This window comes from Onychomys torridus, chromosome 5 (genome assembly GCF_903995425.1).
Source record: "Onychomys torridus chromosome 5, mOncTor1.1, whole genome shotgun sequence".
NCBI lineage: Eukaryota > Metazoa > Chordata > Mammalia > Rodentia > Cricetidae > Onychomys > Onychomys torridus.
In genome coordinates this window covers 6,563,856-6,571,063 of record NC_050447.1, presented here as the reverse complement: position 1 = coordinate 6,571,063, position 7,208 = coordinate 6,563,856, and the positions used below count along the sequence as shown (strand labels likewise).

The 7,208-nt window shown below is 46.9% G+C and overlaps 1 protein-coding gene across 2 annotated transcripts in view; it reads left to right on the top strand.

Annotated features, from left to right (window-relative positions):
• Nucleotides 1-2,137: 2,137 nt before the first annotated feature.
• Smad1 (SMAD family member 1) overlaps nucleotides 2,138-7,208 on the top strand; it is a 62,163-nt gene continuing 57,092 nt past the window's right edge. For both annotated transcript variants that reach the window (XM_036187386.1, XM_036187385.1), the window contains exon 1: nucleotides 2,138-2,370. The gene's annotated coding sequence lies outside the window, so the exon portion shown is untranslated. The remainder of the gene's footprint in view (nucleotides 2,371-7,208) is intronic.

The window sequence follows — 7,208 nt, the reverse complement described above, 5'->3', positions numbered from 1 at the left end:
AAAGGCTATCTGTAGTATTACAAATTATTTTAATGGACAATTATATAATGCCACTGTATACCTCTCTTCTAGGATTTTTAAATTTATTTTTATTATATGTGTTTAGGTGTTTTTGCTGACATGTGCATATCTGGTGCACTTGGAGGCCAGAAGAGAGTGTTGGATCTCCTGGAACTGAAGTTACAGTTTTGAGCTGCCCTGCGGGTGCTGGGAATTGAACCCAGGTTCTCTGGAAGAGCAGCCAGCGCTCTTAACTGCTGAGTTGTCTCTCCAGCCCTCCCTCTAGGATTTAATCAAGAACGTGCACTGCCTTTAGTTCTCTGCCTTTTTTTTTTAACAGCTTTTTATAGCGATAAAATTCACAATCATATAATGCAGTCATTCAAAATATAAAATTCTATGACTTTTACTGTATCCATACAGTTACACAGCCATCAGATTTTTATTATTTTAGAAGCCTTTTACCACCCTGTAACCTTTAGTGATCATCCCAGGTTCCTCAATCCTGCACTGCAACACCCAATCCCAGGCAACTTTCTGTCCCTGTGGATTCGTCTACTATGAACATCTCACATGAATGAAGCAAAAAAAAGTATGGTCTTTCCTTCTCAGTCTGGTAGAATGCCCTGTTGTTTGGTTGCTTTTGTTTTGTTTTTGAGACTGTCTCATTCGGGCCAAGATGGCCTTGAAGTTACTATATAGTCAAGGATGACCTTGAACTGTTCATCCTTTTGCTGAGATAGCAGGTAAGCGCTATCACACCTGGCTGACTTGGTGCTGAGTACTTCACCCCTTTCTGTGGCTGAATAATGTTCCTGTGTAAGGATATTCCTCATCCTTTTCATCAGAAGAGGTTCTGCAGCAGGTGGGACGATGGAGTGGCATTAGCCAGGCTCACCCAGCTGTCGCACACGGGACCAGAGGACAACCAAGTACGTCAAACGCTGCTTTTAAGGAAAATAAGATGAGCTCCAAGAATTGACCAGTAAGTGCTCAAATAGTTTAATGAAAAAAGAAATTTAATTAGCAGAAATATTCTTATGTATAATTTATAAATGGCATTTTATGGGTTTATGGGATTTGTTGCATTTCCTTTGAATAATTAAATATGGAATACAGATATAATACTTAAATAATTAATAAGACTTTTAAGTGGAATGCTAAGCATGTAAAGGTACAGGAATAATTGGAAAGTATCATTAATTTGTAGTAGCCTTTGGTATTTTCTTTATATCGCTGGCAATGATTTTTTTCTTTTTTTGGTTTGTGGGGCATTTACTCCTACAATAGTTCTTCTCTGAACATAACTCAACATTATGATAATTGGCCAAGATTTCATGCCAGCTTCCAGAAACCTACCGAGAGAGAAGTGGATTGTTTAAAGAAGGTATTTTTGGTGTCTGAACAGATCAGGAAGATGTGAGCTCCTTTGTGTTGTTGTTGCTGTTTGCGGAGAGCAGAGGCAATTCTCTATGTCATCTAAAAGATTGCACCAAAAATTTACAGCACTAAGAGGATACTTCCCTCTTCAAGGCCAGCCTGGGCTATGCAGAGAAACTCTGACTGTCGCAAAGCAAGCAAACTAAAAGGCTGGGCGAAGCTCAACTGTAAGGTGCTTGCCTGGCAGGTATGAGGCCGTGGGTGTGATCCCAGAACCTTATAAATAAAAGCATGTGGTCGCGCAGCACTCAGGGTGAGGGGCAGAAGTTCAAGGTCTTTTCCTCCTACAAAGCGAGTTCAAGGTCATTCTGGGCTACCAGAGACCTTGTATTAAACATACAAATGGCTTCTGTCATTTGACGCAGCAAGGGTACGTACTAGCAACAAATGCATCTACCTAGTGCGAGGTTGGTGTAAGCCATAGCAGTAGTTAACAGGTCACCTAATCTGGGGCACACGCCACTTGGAGGGCCTGTAAATCACTGGGTCAGTGATTGTAGGGCCATTAAAAGGCGTTTGTAAGACGATTGGGTGGGTTCGGTGGTCGTGTCCGAAAATAAACACAGGCTTTGGAACTTGACTGGCAGCTAAGCAGGGACCTCAGAGTCGGAGGCAGGCGCGGGCCGGGAATTTGGAGAGGATCCCTAGGCGGCAGCGGGCGCGCGCGGTGCGCGTGTGAGCGAGGGCGAGCGGCGGGCGGGCGGGTTGTGAGCCGGGTATTGGCAGGCGGGCTGTGGAGGCTGGGCGGTTCCGACTGCCTGACGCCAGCGCGACCAGATCAATCCAGGCTCTGGGAGCGAGCGGGCGCACCACGGCGAGGCCAGGGCCGGGGCTCGTGGACTGCGGCCGGGAGCGGAGAGGAGCGGAGCGAAGCGCGGGACCCGGCGCCCGGTCTCGTGCGTCCCCGCCGATGGGCGCGCCGCCGAGCGGGTAAAGCCGAGCGTACCCGAGCTGACTCGAGAGGGACTTGTCCTGCGCCGCGCTGGGCACACCGGGACAGGGACCAGCTCCAGGGGGATCCGGGACGGGCTCCCGGGGGCGATCCGGGGAGGGCTCCGGGGAGGATCCGGGAGAGACTCGGGGACCCGCTCTGGGGGAATCTGGGACGAGCTCCTGGACGCGGTTCCATCCCCCACCCCCCATGATGGCGCCTTGCGGCCGCGAACCTGCCGCCGGACCTCCTCTCCTGTCTCCCCGCGTCTTTGTCGGGCGTGCCCAGCTCTCCGGGGACCCCGTTCCGCATCGGGCCGCAGCCCCATTGTGTCCCCGCCCCGGCCTGCAGACCCTCGCTGGGACAGCGCTCCGCTCCGCTCGGGTCTCCCTGGATGGGTGCGCGCGCCCCTCGGGGTCCCCACTCAGCCTGTTTTGGGGGTCGGGGTGAAGGAAAGTTCGCAGCACAGTTCCCTCTGGTTTATTCAAAGGTCTGGCGGCCTCGCGTCTTTCTCCCCCCTCCCTCCTTCCGCCTACACCCCCTGCGTCGCCCAGTGTCGCCTCATTCCTTTCCCTTTACCGGATTCGATTGCTTCACTGCGCGTTCCGAGAGCCGGGAACAACTGTTCTCGTCCCGACCGTCTTTGTTAGTGTTTCTGTCCGGGGTGGGGGCGGTGGGCGTGAGAGCGCGGGCCTGTGCGGCCGCTCTGCGGACTGCGAGCGAGGGCTGCGGGGACAGCGTCTCCCCGAGGTGCCCTGGGGAGCCGGGAGGGACCGGCGGCGGCCACATCTCGGCACCGTGGTAGTCGCGGCTTTTGTTTATTCGGAGGCGCATGCAGTTTTTCTAAATGCCCGGCACCACAGACTCCAGCTCAGAGCCTTCCGTCTGAAAACCCCAGCCCCGGCCTCAGCCATGTAGGAGAGCATCGTGTGGAGTGTTGTCGCCCCGGCCCCTCTCTTCTCCCTCTCCTGGGCTCTTGGGTGACATCTGAAGTTTTCAGAGCGCGGCTGGAAGGGTTGCTTGGTTTCTGTAATGTCTTCCTGTTGCTGGAGCGAAATCACAGCGTGCCCTTTACAACATCTCTCCCCACAAGGGCCTGTGGTGGGTAACGTGCCCACACCTCAGCACAATGAGAAAACTGTTCCCTGACAGGTTCATTTTTCATCTTGTTTATAATTACCACTTTAAGTTGTCCCGGAAGCAGATGAGCTGTGCTGGAACAATTCACAGAGTCGAGGCAGAGCCGATGTTCACTGCCTCGGTGTTTTCAATTAGTGCAAAGCATTTTTTTTTCTCCCACCAGCCTTACTATGATGTAGGTGCCAGGCCTAAATCGGCTGCACTGACTTGACGTTTGTTTACCCTCCCCGTCCCCGCTTCTCTCATTTTCAGTTACATGATATTTCTGTGAAGGTGGTGGGCTGTGTGTGTGATTTTGCATTTTTTAGGAAGGTGTAAACCCGAGTCTTGAGAGATGATTTTTCTGGGGGTGGGATTCGAGAGGCTCCCAAGGAAGATCAGGTTTCTTTGGAGGCTAGGGATTTGTCCTTGATTTAGTTTTGACCCTAGCAACTATAGGTAGTAACCAAACACATTCCTGCTTTGCAGTATCTCCCAGCTTCGTGCCTGTAGCGAGATGATGGCCTTTACGTTGCCGAGGAATAACAAGTCATTTTTTTTTCCTTCTTTTTAGGCAATTAAAAATGTTAACCTCTCGTTCATCATGTCATTTAATTTTTTTTTTTTTTTCTGTTAAGTTCATGTGAGCATTAAGAGGAAGTAAATCTTAGTCCCAGCTGCACATACTAGTTAAAAACACAATTTTGGTTTTTAATCTTGATTTCCAGTGATACTGGCCTCAAGATAAAATGCAATAATGTGGTAGGTTGGAAGAAGAATAAACCCTGATGTAATTAGATGAGCATATTTAAGCTTTAGTAGTAGCCTACATAATCAAGGCCAAGTTGTGTGTGTATAAAAGATCTCATTTGTGTGGTCTTGCAAGGCTAATGGAGGCATCGCTGAGACTTTATAAATAATGTAAGTTGTGTATAATGTAGAGTCTCTAGGGAGGCAGAGAGAGCGTCATTACCAGCCTTTTCAACCTGCTTGAGATCTTAAATTGATTTACAGCACTGAACTGGTGCAAAATGATACATCAGGATGACATGGGGTCAGCCTGTAAAAGTCTATGATGTCAGCCTGTTAGTTCAGTCATCATAATGAAACCATATTACAGGGGCAGCTAAGCAGGAGTCTGGCGTTGTAGTTCAGATACGGGTGGTACATGGATTTTGTTTATAATGGAAAGGGGAGATGGTCAAGGACCCTAGTGTTTCTGAAAACGGAAGCAGCACTCTGAACTGTGATTTCTGAGGGAGAGGAGATAAAGCAAATGGCAGAGATGTTGCATCTCATTGAAGACGACATAGCTTTTCAGTTGATGCTTTGGGGTGGGGATAGGGACCTTTGCAGTTCTGATCTGTGTATCAGAGCTTGCTTATGTCAGTGTGAATTTAACTTTGGCCTTCTGGATCGTCTAAAATACCAGAGGATCACACACTTTGTTTCTGATCATTTATTAGCTCTAAGCTTTCACTGTATTGATATGTGAGTCAACATGTTACTGCTTAAACAAGTCATAGTTACCAGGTTCTACTGAAAACATAATGGCAGCTCAAGGGGGAGATCCTTGCTTTTGCTTAAGTTTTTATAAAACATACTCAATTTAGATATGCTGTCCAATAAGGTAGGGATAGCCTTGTCTGTATAATGAGTCATAACTTAAGCTAGCGTGTTGTCTGTACCACCCACATTTCAGGAGCTTTATGTGACTGCCATGTTGAATGGAATGTGTATGGGGTGATTTTATCCTCACAGAAAGTTCTCGACTTCTAGAATCTAAAGAGTGACCCAGGACCTTCCTCTGTACAGATAACTGCTCTTCAGAAAGGTAGATCTTATTTGTCATTGTGTCCCTGATTGAGAGTCCTCCATAGATGAATATTATTGTAAGGGTTTTCCCCCTTTCTTTCTGAACTTTTACTGTGTGCCAGCATTGTTTATAGTGGTTCTAAATTATTTAAGCCTGGGATCTCTGCCCACCTCCTATCTTACAGGTAAAGAAACTGAGGCAGAAGGTTTGTGTTGCTTCAGGCTCCACAGCTAACAAGTTGTGATTTATGGTCCAGGCTGGGGTATGAACCCAGCTACCTGACTCCGCCCTGACCTTCATTCTTAACTGTTTTGTTTGTTCTCTGTTTAGAACGGGGCCTCTTAAAACTCTCTGTCTCTCAAACTCCCCTCTTGCCCAAGAAGTTTATCTGTGACCCTGAGTATACAGGTATATGAAACAGGTCTACAAATCAAATACTTACTGACAGTAAGTCAGTAAGAGATGTGCAATATTAAAGGCCGGCAGGATGGCTCAGCAAGGCTGGTGACCTGAGTTTGAGCCTAGAACCTACATGATAGAAGGAAGGAGAGAATTCACTCTCACAAGTTGCCCCTGACCCCCACCCTCCTTAAATAAATTAAATATAAAGAATTCAAATTTATTTGAAGATAATTCTTTGGTATACATATTATTTTACCACTTACTAAAGAGGAAACTGAATTTTCTATAACCAGATGAATGTGCTTGTTTATTTAACATTAAAATTGGCTGGATATTTGATAGTACAGTACATGGAGCCTCTCTAGATTTTCTCAGAGTGGATCGATACTTTGATTTTATAATTGTTGACGCTGAAAGTCCCACTTCAACCTACATATGTGGTATAAAATGGTAGTAGTTTAGGGCTATCTTAGAAATTATTGGAAATTCTAGCCTAATCACAAGTCAGATTCATTGTATGTTTTTATAAAACCCAAGTCAGCCACTCAAACATCGGTTTTTAGAATCAAACATTCTAACACAACACATTCCAGGGATACTATTTTAATACATGCTGAGAGGTGGTATAGGAAAACATTGAAAGTCTTTGTTTTCCCTAACTAAACTATTACTTTCAAAAAAGCATTTATGTGTGTGGGGGTGTGTGTGTGTTGGGGGGCACAACCTGTAAAGGTTAAGGACAGCCCCGCTGAGTCTTCTTCCCTTTATGGGCTCCAGGAACCAAACTCAGGTTGATCAGGGTGTAGGCACCTTTACCTGCTGAGCCTTCTTCCCTTTATGGGCTCCAGGAACCAAACTCAGGTTGATCAGGGTGTAGGCACCTTTACCCGCTGAGCCTTCTTCCCTTTATGGGCTCCAGGAACCAAACTCAGGTTGATCAGGGTGTAGGCACCTTTACCCGCTGAGCCTTCTTCCCTTTATGGGCTCCAGGAACCAAACTCAGGTTGATCAGGGTGTAGGCACCTTTACCCGCTGAGTCTTCTTCCCTTTATGGGCTCCAGGAACCAAACTCAGGTTGATCAGGGTGTAGGCACCTTTACCCGCTGAGCCTTCTTGCTGTACCAAGGCTTTGCAGTCCTGCAGAGTTGAAAATTTGGTGTCTGTAGTTAAAAAAAAAAGCAAAACAAAACAAAAACACACTGCAGTTCTTAGCATGATAGTCTCCGACCCGAGCTGATGTGTTGCCCTCTGTTACTGTGTGGCATGAGAGCAAGAACAGGCAAAGCTGTTGCGTGTTCCAATTCAAAGCTTCGATGCCATTAGCAGAGGCTGCCAGAAACACCTTGAATTCCTTATGCCTTTGATTTTGAGTTTGGCTACAACATGTTGCCTGTCTTTTTTTTGGAGACCCTCGGCTTCAGTTAACCTGGGATTTGGAATACCCAATAGGCTTTGCTTTGTCTGTGTGGACATGACTCTACTTTTACGTTGTAGGCCTTT